Below are 14,807 nucleotides of genomic sequence, written 5' to 3' on the forward strand. Positions count from 1 at the left end.
TATATATCTAGAATGTGCACGACGAGAACTTTCCAAATATATCCGGGATGGTATTTTAACTTTAACATTTCCTTCAAAAATACTTAGTAAAACAGGGTTATCGTGTAATTCTGCCAAATATGTATAGAGAATATATTGAATTCGAGAGACGTTTTTCAAACGAATTTTGAAGCAACCAAATATTGACTTATTTTGAAGGAAAATATACCATCGTAAAGGTATTAAATTGTTTTTTAAGAAAATATCCGGGATGGTATAATAGAATAAATATAAATGTGTAATTTATGACATTTTCTATAGTAAATGTATCATTTTCCTATATAAATCAATGTAAGTATAGGAATAGGATTTATCAGTTGCGCTGTCTGATGGCTTATCAGAATATGTGCCGTAGATGTACTGATAAGATCGCCGAAGAGGAGAATTGTTCAACATGAGCACTATAGCCTTTTGATTGATTGTTCCTACCTCTCCAGTTGGGACTCTTAGTTGAGAGTCTTTCTCCTGCATCTAATGGTCGTGCAACAACTTCTTTATTGGCGTTCAAGTTACCGTCTAGTTCCAGGGTACATGTTGTGGTGTCTGGAGTAAGCTGTTCAGTGAGTTTTGCAGCCGTACGAGGCAAAAAAACCACCGCATCTGCTCTTAATTTTGAAGCAATTGCCCGGCTTGCATCTGGTGTAACAAGGACCTTCGGGGTTATATCTTCCTTTAGGGAATCTGAGACCTCCTCGCGAATCGAAGATTCAGCATAGGGTTCTGGCGGCAGCGTTAACTTTTCGAACACACAGTCAGGATTGTAATCCACTTTGCATCTTGTATTTCACACAGGAGTGTCTTGGCAAGTTTACGGCGAGAAGCCGATAAGTTATTTGTGTCGATAACAGGCCGCATTAATGGAATGTTAATGAAATAGTTAAAGGAGGTCAATTACATTTAATAAACAATTAAAGACATTTTCATTTCCCGTATATTCGGTTAAGGATTTATTTAAGAATAAAAATTACCCATTACATGCACGGAGTTGGATCAATATTAGAAATGTATGTCTTATTTTAGTCCTTCTGCGGGGGTCCTATACAGGTAACAAAAATATGCTCCCGAAATATGACTTCTTTATATAAAAAGGACAAAACTGGAATTCATCGACTCAGCATAAACCTCATCTTAGTAGTGAAGTTTCATAGCACTCCGGCAAATGTTTGTTGTGAAAAGTATGCACAACATATGCGCATCTCCTCTTGCGAGAGAAGATTCCTATGATGTTCCACTAAATTCCAGTTAAGGATTTCTTAGAAATACTCATGTCAAGAAGTGGTACTATAGTATACTAATGTTGAATAATCAAAGGGCAATAACTCAGTGAAAAACCATCAGAACGAAACATGTAGATAATATGCACATCTCCTTTTTGGGATTGGAGCTTCCTAGGATTTTTCACTACATTTCAGCCATTACTTCAGACAAAAGATGGTACAATAGTGTACACCGTTGAATAATCAGACTCATCCAACCAAAATATGAAAATATTCTGTCGTAAGATAACTCGTAACATCTCCGCGTTAGCTAAATAAACATCGAGAAACTTTTTATCTGATTATCTATGTCATGTTAAATATCTTAACTCAAATAATATCCTCAAAGGTGTCCAGAACTGCCACCGGCTTAGTTATTTTTCCCTCAAACATTAACTGGATATCTACTAGCGTTTCCACATAACATCGACCGGTGTAACGTTGTAAACTGACCCCCATAGAATAATGACCCCCGATCATTATTTTATATAGAATTGTGACTCCCTGTTCATAATATTAGGACCGGGGATCATATTATTATGAAAAGTGAAAAGTGACCATCACATAGAATTGTGACCCCTATAGAATAACGACCCCCTAACCCAAACCCTAACCCTAACCCGTCTAAGGTACACTTACAACATAATTATCCCCCACCGATAGGCATCGGAGGAGAATATGGTAATGGCACCCGTCCGTGCGTGCGTCCGTGCATACGTCCGTGCAACATTTTTGTGACCGTAACTTCACATTCATTATTGGACGGAATTGATTCAAACTTTCAGGGATTACTACTACTGATGCTTAGTTGTGCAGGAAGAAAAAAAAAATGGATTTGCTCCACCCCTTCGGGAGTTATGGCCCTTTATTACTTTTTTCTTATATATATAGTGCAAATTTTTGTGACCGCAACTCCTCATTCATTATTCATTCATTATAAGATTGAATCAATTCAAACTTTCAGGAATTACTACTATTAATGCTTAGTTGTGGAGGAAGAAACAAATCTTGGGTTTGCTCAACCTGTTCCGGAGTTATGGCCCTTTTTTTCAAATGGCATCGGCAGGAGATATGGTTGTCATTCGACTGCAGCCCTTGTTTTTTTCTAAGAAGTGATCCTGGCTTCCCAGGTTTCTTTAAAAGCACATTACAACTTTATATATAAATCGTGACGGGTATCGTAACAGAAACTAGGTTAACATATTGTGCAATGGCTTTGACTGTTATAAAGGGGTATAATAATTGCTCAATACGTGTTACTTAAAAGCTCTTGACAAGTGACAAAAAACACCCAGATCTCCAGGGAAATGACTATGTTTCAATATTATACTGAACTTTGAACAACATCTTATTGTCATTGGCGTCACAGGTCATAAAACGTGGGACTTCCTAACAACCGATTTGCATATTTTATGCCTTATATTGATATAATTGTTGACTTTTTCTACTTAAAAACGCCCGAAAAATAACAAAAAATACCCAAAATCCAAAGAAGGATGTCTCTTCAACAATATACTGAAATTTTAATAATTTATAACGACGAGGAACGTCATAGGTAACACTGGGCAACCTCATACCAGTTTCGCCTATTTTTGGAGGTATATATGAGTGATATATAGGTGACATAATGAAGGATAAGGGTATTTGACATCACTTTCAGGGGTAGCATAATTGTGCTTTTCCACGTATAAATTGCCTTTTAACAATCTTGCACTCCAGAAAATGAACTACTTTACCGTCAACAGCATTTTTTTTGTAATGAGCCCGCGAGCCCATGCTATTACAAAATAATTGCAACATGTGCATGGGATGCAATAACAAAATGATGTTTCATCTAAAATTTCGAACAAAATCATCATTATTATAAGTTCCAGAATGCTTACACTACATAGTACAGAAGGTAAATTAATAAATATTGTTCCTTCACTTATGTTGAACATGTCACACTTGACTGAGCAGGTAATGAATACAAGGGTATCATCAAAGGCATCCGAATTCCAGTAGGCGCCGCCATTTTGTACTCATGCATATTCATTAGAAATAGCCTCTTTGCCAATGTGTTTTTATGCATCTTTAAGACAATCTTTAGTTAAATACAACTACGTAATAAACAGACCTCCAAAAAACAATAATTTAGTTTAAACTATCTAACTCCTAAATCTTACATGTCATATTGTAGAATCAATATTAACTAAATGAATATTCATCATCTAAAAATAGACTACCGCCCAAAATTATCGTCTACTATTATTCATCTCGGTTGCATTCTTTGCTGCCTTCAGAGGTTCTTTTTACGAGTTTATTTCATACCAACTTTATTACTTTGACATTTTAAGTATAACCATCAAAACATACTGTACTAATAAAGTTATTCGATATTTTTTACTTGTCTGTGAATGCTATTGCACGATACGTACCATCAACGGATAACATCATTTCAATTACTTCCCTTGTCTTTATCTAGAACTGTATAATGCATTTCTTCACTTTACTGAGCAATAAATATTTCAAACTTTGTAATTTCATGCCTTTTGATTAATTGTTTTCTAAATTTTAAGTTGTGAACATTTTGTACGCATTTTTTTCAAATCCATCAGTTTGTTGGTGCCGACTTATATAAAAGCCCTTTTTCTGCTGGTTAAATGGTTCTGGAGCTATATCCATTCATGCAATGCAATTACTGGCATATGGCAGATCTTTTCTTCCATTGTATTGCTAATTAAAACAGGGAAACATACGACTAAATTCTGATCTGTGCCACTAGCACAGCTGTCGACATTGATTCCCGAAATTTTGACAGAGATATGGTATTTTATTTATCTACATGTATGTTCTAAGTATGTTCTTTGTACCTTGAATGTTGCAGGGGTTCCAAGTTGCAAAAGGATTCCTTTATGTACCCCCTCCCCTTCCATTAGGTCATCTGTTTCTATTGGCAAAGGTTTGATACGGCGAAAAATTATCCCTTTGGGGAAAAAATTATCCCTTTGGGGAGACCTATCTGCTTTAACAAGCAAGCGAGCTACTATTGCGCCACCGCGGCTCACAGAAGTCGTAAGTATATTTAAAAGAGGATATGTAATTTGGCCTCAACCGGGATAGCTGGTTTTTAAGATGCGTTGTTATGCCACCGCAAAAATAGAGTGAATTAAGGTGACTTGCCAGTCTTCTTTGACGTCGGTCGACGTAATAATGGTCGAAAAGTAAAGTTATCATATTGCCCTGATATTTGGTATTCATACAGTGTTGACATTAGATATATTAAACCTTACTATTACAGAAGACCAAATTCTCTTAAACTGTCCCAACTAATGACATCTGAAAACAAATCTGAACAAACGAAACTGAGTAAGTTCATGAAATGCATCCTTTCTAAGTTTGTACGTTGATTAAATTATATCTTCTATGTAAGTTATAGACTATACTTTTACTTGTTTTTGTCCATTAATTTAATGAATTGCATTTGATTCAGTCTTCTGTTTCGTTTCGTGGGCTTTTAAATAATGATCTATCTGAAATTCCACATTATTTCCCAATTTCAATCCGAATCATGTTACAAATAGTTTGACCACACATGCCACCTATATCAGTTAATTTGACTTACCTATACCATACTGTCAAACCTAACAGACTATCAAATGCTCACAGATGTTTTGTTTGTTTATTTTTCTGTGTGGCCCTCCACAATTATATTATATTTTATTATTTTATTTAAAAAAAGAATGATATCAAGGTATTTCATCATGCGTGATATAAATTATACTTCGATAAAGTAGATTGTTGGAAACCAATTTATAGATGTAGATTTTGCTTAGTGAGTATAATCATTGTTGTAGTGTACATTTTCTTTACTTAAATACACATAAATATAACTGTTTATATAAAGAGCCTCGATTATAAAATGTTATATGTTTTACCTCATGTTTTCATGTATGCCATGAATTGAGAGAATAAAAGAGTTTAGTTTGAGTTTGAGAGTCAATCGGAAATTTCATAAAATGTCACTATGATGGGCGTTAAATGTTTTAAAAAATGCGCGATTCTTTTGATCTTAGTGTAGCACCATACGAGCTTCGGTGGACGATTTGGTCGACGGAAAACGATTCAATTTACTAACGACTTACGCAGTCTTTTTGCTATGAAAATTCCGAACTAGTTTATGAAATAAAAAAGGGGCTCTTTCCGTGAAATATTTCACAAAATGCGGTAGAAGTATATATTTGCACCGCGTGCATCACAGGTGTTCTTTAGTGAAAAACTTGTTATGTACTCTTGGTTTTTATGTTGTATGGTTACAACAAAGTGTTGGTGATATTGGTATGTTTCTATCTGTAGTTAAACAAAGGTTACATGATCAGTTCAGACAAAATTGGCACGAGAGATTAGAAAACTCTAGTAGAGCACTATTTTACAGAAACATTTCAAATTTTAGGTTCCAGCCATACTTAGAATATTTTACAAACGATAGATTTTGTCAATCATTAGTGATATTAAGAGTTTCTTCTCATAGATTACAAATAGAAGCAGGGCGTTGGTCAAGACCAGCAGCTACACCATTAAATGAAAGATTATGTCATGTTTGTAACGTCTTAGAAGACGAGTATCATTTTATAATAGAATGTGTAATATATAATGAACTTAGACGCACATATATACCATCGAAATATTGGAGAAGACCAAACATAGTTTGTAGACTTAATAAATAATGAAAACTAAATGATTGTAAGAAAGCTTGGAACATTCATATACAATGCTTTTAAGAAACGCAATGAAGTGTTATATGGTAATCATTAATGATATATTATGCAATGTTATAATACCCTGAAATATGAATGAATTTTCTAGAAAAGTCCTTGGTAACAGAACCATAGTGCTGTGAATAAGAATATCAATATAAATAATGATTCTGATAATTTGCACTTTTTGACTGTTTATTTTTCTCATATCGTATTTCTATATATTCTTGCATGATGTAAATACATGCAGTTCTATTCCAGCCAGTCACCTTTCTGTTTCGTTTCTTTTAAGGTGACGCACAACTGGAATGTTATAGACATTTGATTGTGTTGTAAAATGTATAGTTATATGTACATGTATGAAAATGACAATGAAAGCTAGAGATTGCTTTCAACTTTATAGAACCTTCTCCATTGGGATAAACTATTTAATTATGATATTTACTTACTTGTGTCATATGTATTCATAGTCAATATTTGTGTATTGCTGTTACTGTTCACCATAAAATTTTGTACTTGTATGCTTCATGGGCTTCTTAGCCTAATGGATTTATATGAAATAAAACTGTAAACTGTAAAACATCACTAAAGTATCCCAAACGTCATCCGACGTAACACATTGCAAGTTTCAATGTTACAAAATCTTAATGTAATTGCTGTTTGTGAAAAAATTCACGGTAAGACCCCTATTTTGTATTTCATAAATTTGTTCATATCCATATTATTCATATTGAGTTTAACGCCCACTTTCAGATAGCCAGAATTGACTAGTTTTCAGGCGACGAGGATGCTTGGGTTTCAATCCAGTAACGCTGGGTTGCTTACCAGAACTCCACTAGTTGAGTGGTGTTTCATAATTTCTAGCTTCCCCGCCCGGGAATCGAACCCGCTGGATAAGGAGTCAACGACCTTAACCACTCGGCAACCCAAACCAAATACTTAAGCAAAATCACTGTAAGAGACAAGTGGTTTGGATCATTTTCCGTAGGTCAAATCTCTCACCACAGTTTGTATGCTGAGGCTTTTGCTTTATTTCTAAAAGATGATCTCAATTGCTATCAAGAAAACATGACCAGAATCATTTCAGATGACTAATAAAAGATGATAATACACTGTTTGTAAACAAAACCAAATTATCATCCAGCCTAAATATCGGTTCTCTCTATTTCTGTAGTAATCTTGAAACGACTTAGGTATATCTTCTATTATTGTAATACTTCTCTTGTGTACAACAATGATAACTCAATGATAATTCAAATGAAAACCCTTTTAAATTTCATTTTTCTATAGGTGTACGTTTATCTCTTAGCGGGGTCTCTAAGATATACTGCTGTTGTGTCAGCTGTAGACGCAGCAGCAGCAGCAGAAACAACAACAACAACAAATATAAGCAATAGAAATACGACAGTGACTTTAATTGATAAAGAGTATGTTAGTACTAGGTTAGGTGGAGGTCAATATTTTATAAATAAAATCGGGGGGTCATTATTTTATAAGGGGTGTCAGTATTTTATAGATAGGGGTCATTATTCCATATAAAATAATGACCGGGGGGTCATTATTCTATGGGGGTTCAGTTTACAACGTTACACCGGCGTCTAGTCTGTGTGTGTTCATTTTTACAAAAAGGTACTAAATACTTTTATTTTGTATCACATTTACATAAATAACCAAAATCTAGCATTTACTTTTTCTTGTTTGTGAAGTTACTGCTCTTAGAAAAGCCCCTTTGGATGCAAGGTTTGTAATTTTTGCATCCAAAAAGTTTCTTTACACAAACGACAAATTCAATCCTACAAATGAAAAATCGTCAACAGAATGTGATGGGCCATTAAAATGCACTGCAACGTGAGAAGAGCATGTTTCTAATACCACATCGATAACTATTCATACGTTTCCATAAAAATTGATTTCTTTGACCAACATATTGTTTCTGACATTTTTTTGCATGTTATGAGATAAATAACATTTTTAGATGTACATTGTACAATCAGTATCACAACGCAACCGGTAACAGAACTGGTAATAAATATATCTTCTTCAATGTTACAACAGTCGGGGCATCTACGCCTGTTACATTTAACAGAACTGAAATTGATGTTGTGTTCCGAAAATTTAGATTTTACTAATATATACTTTATGTTCTGTTGGTCTTTTATTATTACATTTTACACATCTTGGTAAATTTGATATGGCAAAGATTTCTTCAGTTTTACAAGAGTTATGAGTTATGACCATTGAATTAGTCAAAACTATAGGGTTTCACACTGTTTAGAGGTTAATACTTTGATGCTGCGACCAGGAATATAATTTCTCAAAAGAGTGAATAAGAAGGAATAATCGCCCGAAAACATTTATATCATCAAGGGCAATAACTGACCCACGGCGGGCAGCCACATTGTATTTATTTTTGTCTTAACATAAACGTATATTTTCTTTATCTGATAAAAAATCAAATGATTACACCGATTTCAGTTGGAATCGGGTATTATGAAACGATAACTGACGTCATACAGTAGAAGTGTAGACATACAATATCATGGGTTATCTAGAGAGAAAAAAACCTAGGTCATTACTTCGAATACTAGTAATGACAAGCCTTTGTTACCAAACAATTAACCGCAATTTTGAATTTGAGCTACATGTAACCTTCTTGATGAAATCTATATATAGGTCAAGCTGAAAACAGGGTCATCTCGGGTACAAAAAATAGGTCACTTGATTAAATCGTAAAGAAACCTTACTATCACTGAAAGCTGGTTTTGGAAATCAGGGTGTATGTGCTATTGTGTTTAAAATAGTGGAGTCGGTACATTTCCTTCTATTTTATTCTATTCATTCTCTGGTTTTAGCATGTGAGCTACAGCATTGTTCGAAGAATGCCGAAATGCCATACAAGAATACGTATTCATCTTACGGAAATTGCCGATTACCATTTCGGTTCCACTGCCACTGTTGTCAGACAGCACCATTGCTTACACTTTTTGAGATACTCAGGTGAGCGATATAGGGCTACGTTGGTCTCTGTGTTTTCTGCTATAATGAGGGAATGGTCGTTTAGGACAGGGTGCACTACAACACCATTGTTTTATCTTTTCATGAATAAATTTAGATAGTCCACATTTATTTTGCCTGTAGTTTCTTAATTAACTTCGGTTTGTCTTACCAAAATGGTTATTATCAAGGAAATAAGATATTAAGGAAATATAAATGTACAAAATGAATTTTAGTATAAATTACTTTTACAAATTCGAAACAGAAAAGTCATCTGTAACTAGAATATAAAACAAAATGTTTGAACAACATACGCACATGTGGAAGTTTGAGCAAGCACGAAATTGTTAAAATTGTCCACAATATTGTTTCGAAAAGTTCTTCCTTGTTTCAAAGTCAAATATAAATAATGCACCAACCTTAAGTTATACTTGAATCTTTTATATATATTTAATAGTTTTTCATACTGATATCCGTCTGTTAAGGTGTGATCATTAAGATCATTTTCCACAGCAACATTATGCTTTATCAATATCAACAAACTTAGTGTCAGAATTATAATTAAAAAAAAATGTTGGTGTTAAAAATGGCTGAAAGTAGCAAGCGAAAATACCCTAGCAAAATGAAGGTTTTCGATGACAAATTCAATAGTGTTGAATCGATACTGATCAATTCACAGTAGCCTGGCTCCCTGGCTGCTTGGTTATTTTTTTATAGATACTGCATAAATATATTTTAAGCCTCTAAAAAGTATAATTTTAGCCATGTTCGGTGCCAGGAACAATAAAAATGTCAGTATAGAAAGAACCTGCTGAGGTTACTTCCAATGGTAAATGAAGAAACGTATATACTAGTTTGAGAAATATATGACAGAACAAACATAGGGACGGGAGCCAGTGTAAATTTACAGTCAAACCTGTGTGAAGATTCGGTCAATGCAGCGTAATGCATGTGGCTGCCTTAGACAAGCTGAATTTAAAACAAAGAGTAAATTTAGTCAGTGACTTGCTGCTTAAAGCAGGTGGCTGTTAAATACTGGTGACCGCTAATACAAATTAAACTGTACTTTGAAAAGTAGAAAGTTGTACCCATTGGATTCTTTGTAATGATGTTTTGTATAGTATATTCATAAAATATGTTAAAAGGCTTTTCACGACAAGTTCTGTTACGAAGTAAATGGAGCAAGCAGGTCAATTTAAGGATTTCAAAAATCGAAAAATATCCTAAGACTTTTATGAAAACAATGTTGATAATATCCTTTTCAAAACTGTGATTTAAACGCTATATTAATGTAGACGATGTAATTCTAGTCTATTTATTTAAAGCTTTTTATCATCATAGCAGCAATATTCGAAAAATGCGATAATTTTCAATTCTGAACATACCAGTGTGAGCATTCATCTTTTTAGATCATTCCCTACCTTATGATGGTGTTTTTGTTTCAAAATTTGGTAAAAATACTGTTTCGGAAATTTTTGGTGCCGAGAATAGAATCTACAAAAATGAAACATAGGCGAGGAAACACGTTTACTTGGAATTATGCAAGAAGGGAAAAATGGGTATTAATACACGTGTCACTACGCACATTTTAACATATTAAGCCCCTTTTGAGCTTCATTCGGTGTGTGTGATATTCGACGGACGGGGCTTACACATGCAATGAAAACCGGGGAAAAATAATCAAAATGTACTGCTTTATTGGGTCTTCTCTTTATGTATGAATATGTTCTAGTATTTTTTGATTTCTCTGAGGATAGAACAACGTTTTATGTAATAAAAATTCGTAAATATTATATTATTATAAATAGGAAAACATAAATATTATATATTGCCTAAAATCGACACAAGATAATCATGTTTGCACTGGGGAAAAACTTACGCTGTCAAAGTCGTTGTGAAGACCGCTTTCAGCCGCTGATAAACTGACATGATTCCAAACATGTCTTCATCGTGAATGTCGTGCTCTGTTATGAGTTTGGTAGGGGTATAAATATTACGTAAACTTATCAATGGTAAAGACAGTGGTGTCTCCCTTATTTCGACTGTGTCAAACATCTTAGGTACTTCGTCTAGTGGTCATTCTTCCCCAGCGGGAATTATCACCTCCGGGTCGGCTCTTACTTGAGGGTCGATCTTCTGCGACTTTGCAGCTACTGCATTAGCAAGCATTTCTTCACTGACTTTCAAGTTACCAATTTGTTCCACAGTAGGGGTGCTGATGTTGGCATCAAGTTGTACAAGATGTCTTGCAGCCATACCAGGAACAAAAACCTCAGCGTCTGCTCTGAGTTTGGAAACTATTTTCGTGGTTGTTGGTGATAAAGCAGAACCTCTCTGGATTAAACCTCCGTTCGAAATATCCGAGACCCTCACGCAAACGGGCATATCAGCAATTGGTTGTTTTTCATCGCGAGTGTCTGCATATGGTAAGGCGCTGCGAGAAACCGTTAAGTCAAATGGTCTAATGACAGGCCATGTTAATGAATTAAGATATGGCATTACATGTGATGCACATTTAACTGGGTCAACATTGTCACCGTAAGCATCGCGGATGTAATTCATGCATTTATTCTCTCTATATCTATTCCATCTCTCTATCTGTTTCGCAGATCTTTTCCTCTTTCTTGGGTTTCCGTTCTTTTTATTTCCCTTCTCGCCGGACTGATGCATTTGTTTCCTGGATATCTGATTAATAAGAAAACCAGTCATTTAATTTAAGAAGCATGCTTTTGCTTTACTTAAAGGAACTATTCTCCAGATGTGAATAATAAATTTAAAACAAACATTTCTTTTTGAATAGGCCTATATATTGATAAATAGTTAAATACTAGAACATTCATTCTGTTTTACACAATAGTGATGCAGTAAATAGCTTCTCGATGACCATTAAACAATTAAAATCTTTGCTGTTACATATAAATCCATAGCGAAATAATTGAAATTACTCTCTTAATTTAGACATCTATTACACAAATATAGGGGCGCTTCCCATAAAAAATGCAGTGTTACAAATAATTGCCTACCTGTAATCTGAGGGGCACTACCCTTTTTTCATACTGATTATGTTGTGCTTCTTCCAACTTTAAACAATATATGCTTCACAGGAAAGAGACGCCATCGCGGCTGGTTGCTAAGACGCAGTTACTGTAATTACGCGACGAAGACATACATACGTAAGTGGCGTCAATCGCATGCGCAGCGGTCTCCCTTTACAATAAAGTTCGCTTGGGGAGTTAATCGTTTAAGAATGTAGGTCCGATACCACCAATTCTACTTACACGCCTTCTTGTGCAAATTTTCTCAACAAACCAATATACACTGGACATTTTTGTAATTGAGAAATACATAATAACATCATATTTACCCCTCAGAGTCATCGTTTGTCTTTAAATATTATCTTAAATGAGGGATTCTTTTGTCAAGGACTAGAGACAGTTTTCTTGACTGCAGTCTGTCTCATCTCACTTTGAACCCAAACTTTGACCACTTCTACATAGCTAGACAGATTACCGACACATAAATATCTGTTGTTTTTTTCTCAACGCTAAATTGGTGTTGTTTGCATCATACATCACTAGCGTTTATTCTCCTGTTTCGACAATTTACGCGAAACATGTTAACACCCGGTGCTGGGGTTCCGTTAGAGGGAATGTCGGGAGCCCATTGTTCAGCGAGCACTTCTTTCGAATGGAGCACAAAAACATCAGCGTCCGCTCTAAATTTTTTTAACAACAACAGATATGCACATACAGCAGTCGATAAGTTTATATTTGCGCATCCCTCGTGAAATTATTTTGAACGACGCATAACCGCCCATCGTGTATAAATAGTGTTAAAACATGGTTTGATATAAATTATTTAGATTCTAATATATATCTTTTATTGTGAAATTTATATCATATATTATAGAACTGTTTCTTTGCGCATGCATGGCGCCAAATGGTAGATCGCCAAATGAATTGTAATCTTGCGAAAGAGTTCACTTTGGGCGAAGATGTTGGCGAATCATTATGCAAAGCGAATAACCAACTCAGTATGTGTGTAAATTAATCAAGACATTTGTGCAAAGTGACATTTCGTTTTAAACATGCTGCTAAAAAGTATTATTTCTAGATGCATACCTGGCGCTAAATATCACGTCGACGTGACTTCAACATGATAACGTTGTGATGATTTAAGCATTGCTAGTCATATTAAAATAGTATATCCAATAGCCTTAATGAATAAGGTAGCTTGATTCAGCTAATAAAATCTGGAAAGTAGGTGCCGCAATGTTTACAAAGAAATTGTTTTCTTTTTGGCTCGAGTCAATGAATTCATAATCAAGTCAGTAATATCATCTGTAACAAATAAAATGAGACACACTGTCTATATTCTTACAATTATACGTGGTTTTCACATAGTGAAGTGTTTAAACTATCTGGTAAGATTTTCTACATATACATGTTTTATAAATCTATTTTATTTTTTAAATTTTGGATTTAAAAGGGAAATTCACAAAATTGTGAGACTTTCCATGAATATGAAATATAGAAAAAAACCTAAATTTAAGCACATTGGTTTCACCAGTCCCTCAAAATAGTTTATTCTTAACAGAAGCCGGGGCTACACACGACTTGAAAGCCACAGAGTAGTCTGCCCTTGGTATACTATGCAGACACTGACACTGCGCTACCAAGGGCGTTTCAGGAATTGCAACGACGACAAGCCAGCATTTCTTTTCTGCAAAGAAAAAAAATCAAGGGAACTTAGGTCTGGCGAGTATGGATGGTACGGTTATTGCTTGACATGCTGGCTCTGTAAATAATGCTGTACACAATATTGCTCATTATGACTCTGAGTATGGTCCATGAAAACTATCGATTTGTACATCTTTTCAAAAGTATCTTAGACGTTGTACTTTGAACGGGCAATTTTCAAAAAATTAAAATCGTCAGGCAGGTGGTTTAAAAAGTAAAATGTCTCCCCGTACATTCAATCAGGGCTGTTATATATCGATCTTCTCAGATTGTTCAGCACGACTTTTATGTCGCGTTATTGGTACTGTTTAGTTTATCAGCTTGAACATTTCTGCCTGGGTGGTTGCAATACTCCCGCTTTCATAGCTTTGGGTATTGTATAATCTCCCCTTGGATATGGTGCCTGTTTTTTAATTTTGTCTTTTGGCAGTTCCTGTGATATACAGGCTCCATAATCTTAGATCCCCTTTCTAAATTCCAGTTTGTTTAGTTCTGCCCATTGTTTTCTCGTTTAGGGCAAACACATTTTTTTACCTGGGGACAATATGCCGCTTTTTATGGAATAACACGCTGGTGTATCATTGAAGGTTTCATGTGCACCGCCGTATGAATACATCTGATGTTTCTAAATTGATTTTTGTACTTGTAGCATGTGTAAATGTTGAGTTCTGCTCAACCCGGGGTTAGGGCGTGGACGGTAGCATGCATTTCCACTACCGTCCATGAACAGGCTCAATCAAACCGAGCCTGCAACAATTTCGTTTTTGTCGGGTTGCGGAGTTTCCACATTTTCTATTTTATATCAAAACTCAATTTACCAAATATCATTCTTGTTATTTGAACAAAGTATCGCCTTTATTTCAACTAAGTGTCACCTTTATACTGAACTAAGTGTCACCTTTATTTGAACAAAGTGTCAACTTAATTGAAACTAAGTGCCACTTTTAAACTGAATTACGTGCCACCTTTATTTGAAGTACGTGTGCCCTTCATTTGAATTACGTGTCACCTCTATTTGAATTAAGTGCCTCCATTATTAGAAT

This window comes from Mercenaria mercenaria, chromosome 3 (assembly GCF_021730395.1).
Source record: "Mercenaria mercenaria strain notata chromosome 3, MADL_Memer_1, whole genome shotgun sequence".
In the NCBI taxonomy this organism is placed as follows: domain Eukaryota; kingdom Metazoa; phylum Mollusca; class Bivalvia; order Venerida; family Veneridae; genus Mercenaria; species Mercenaria mercenaria.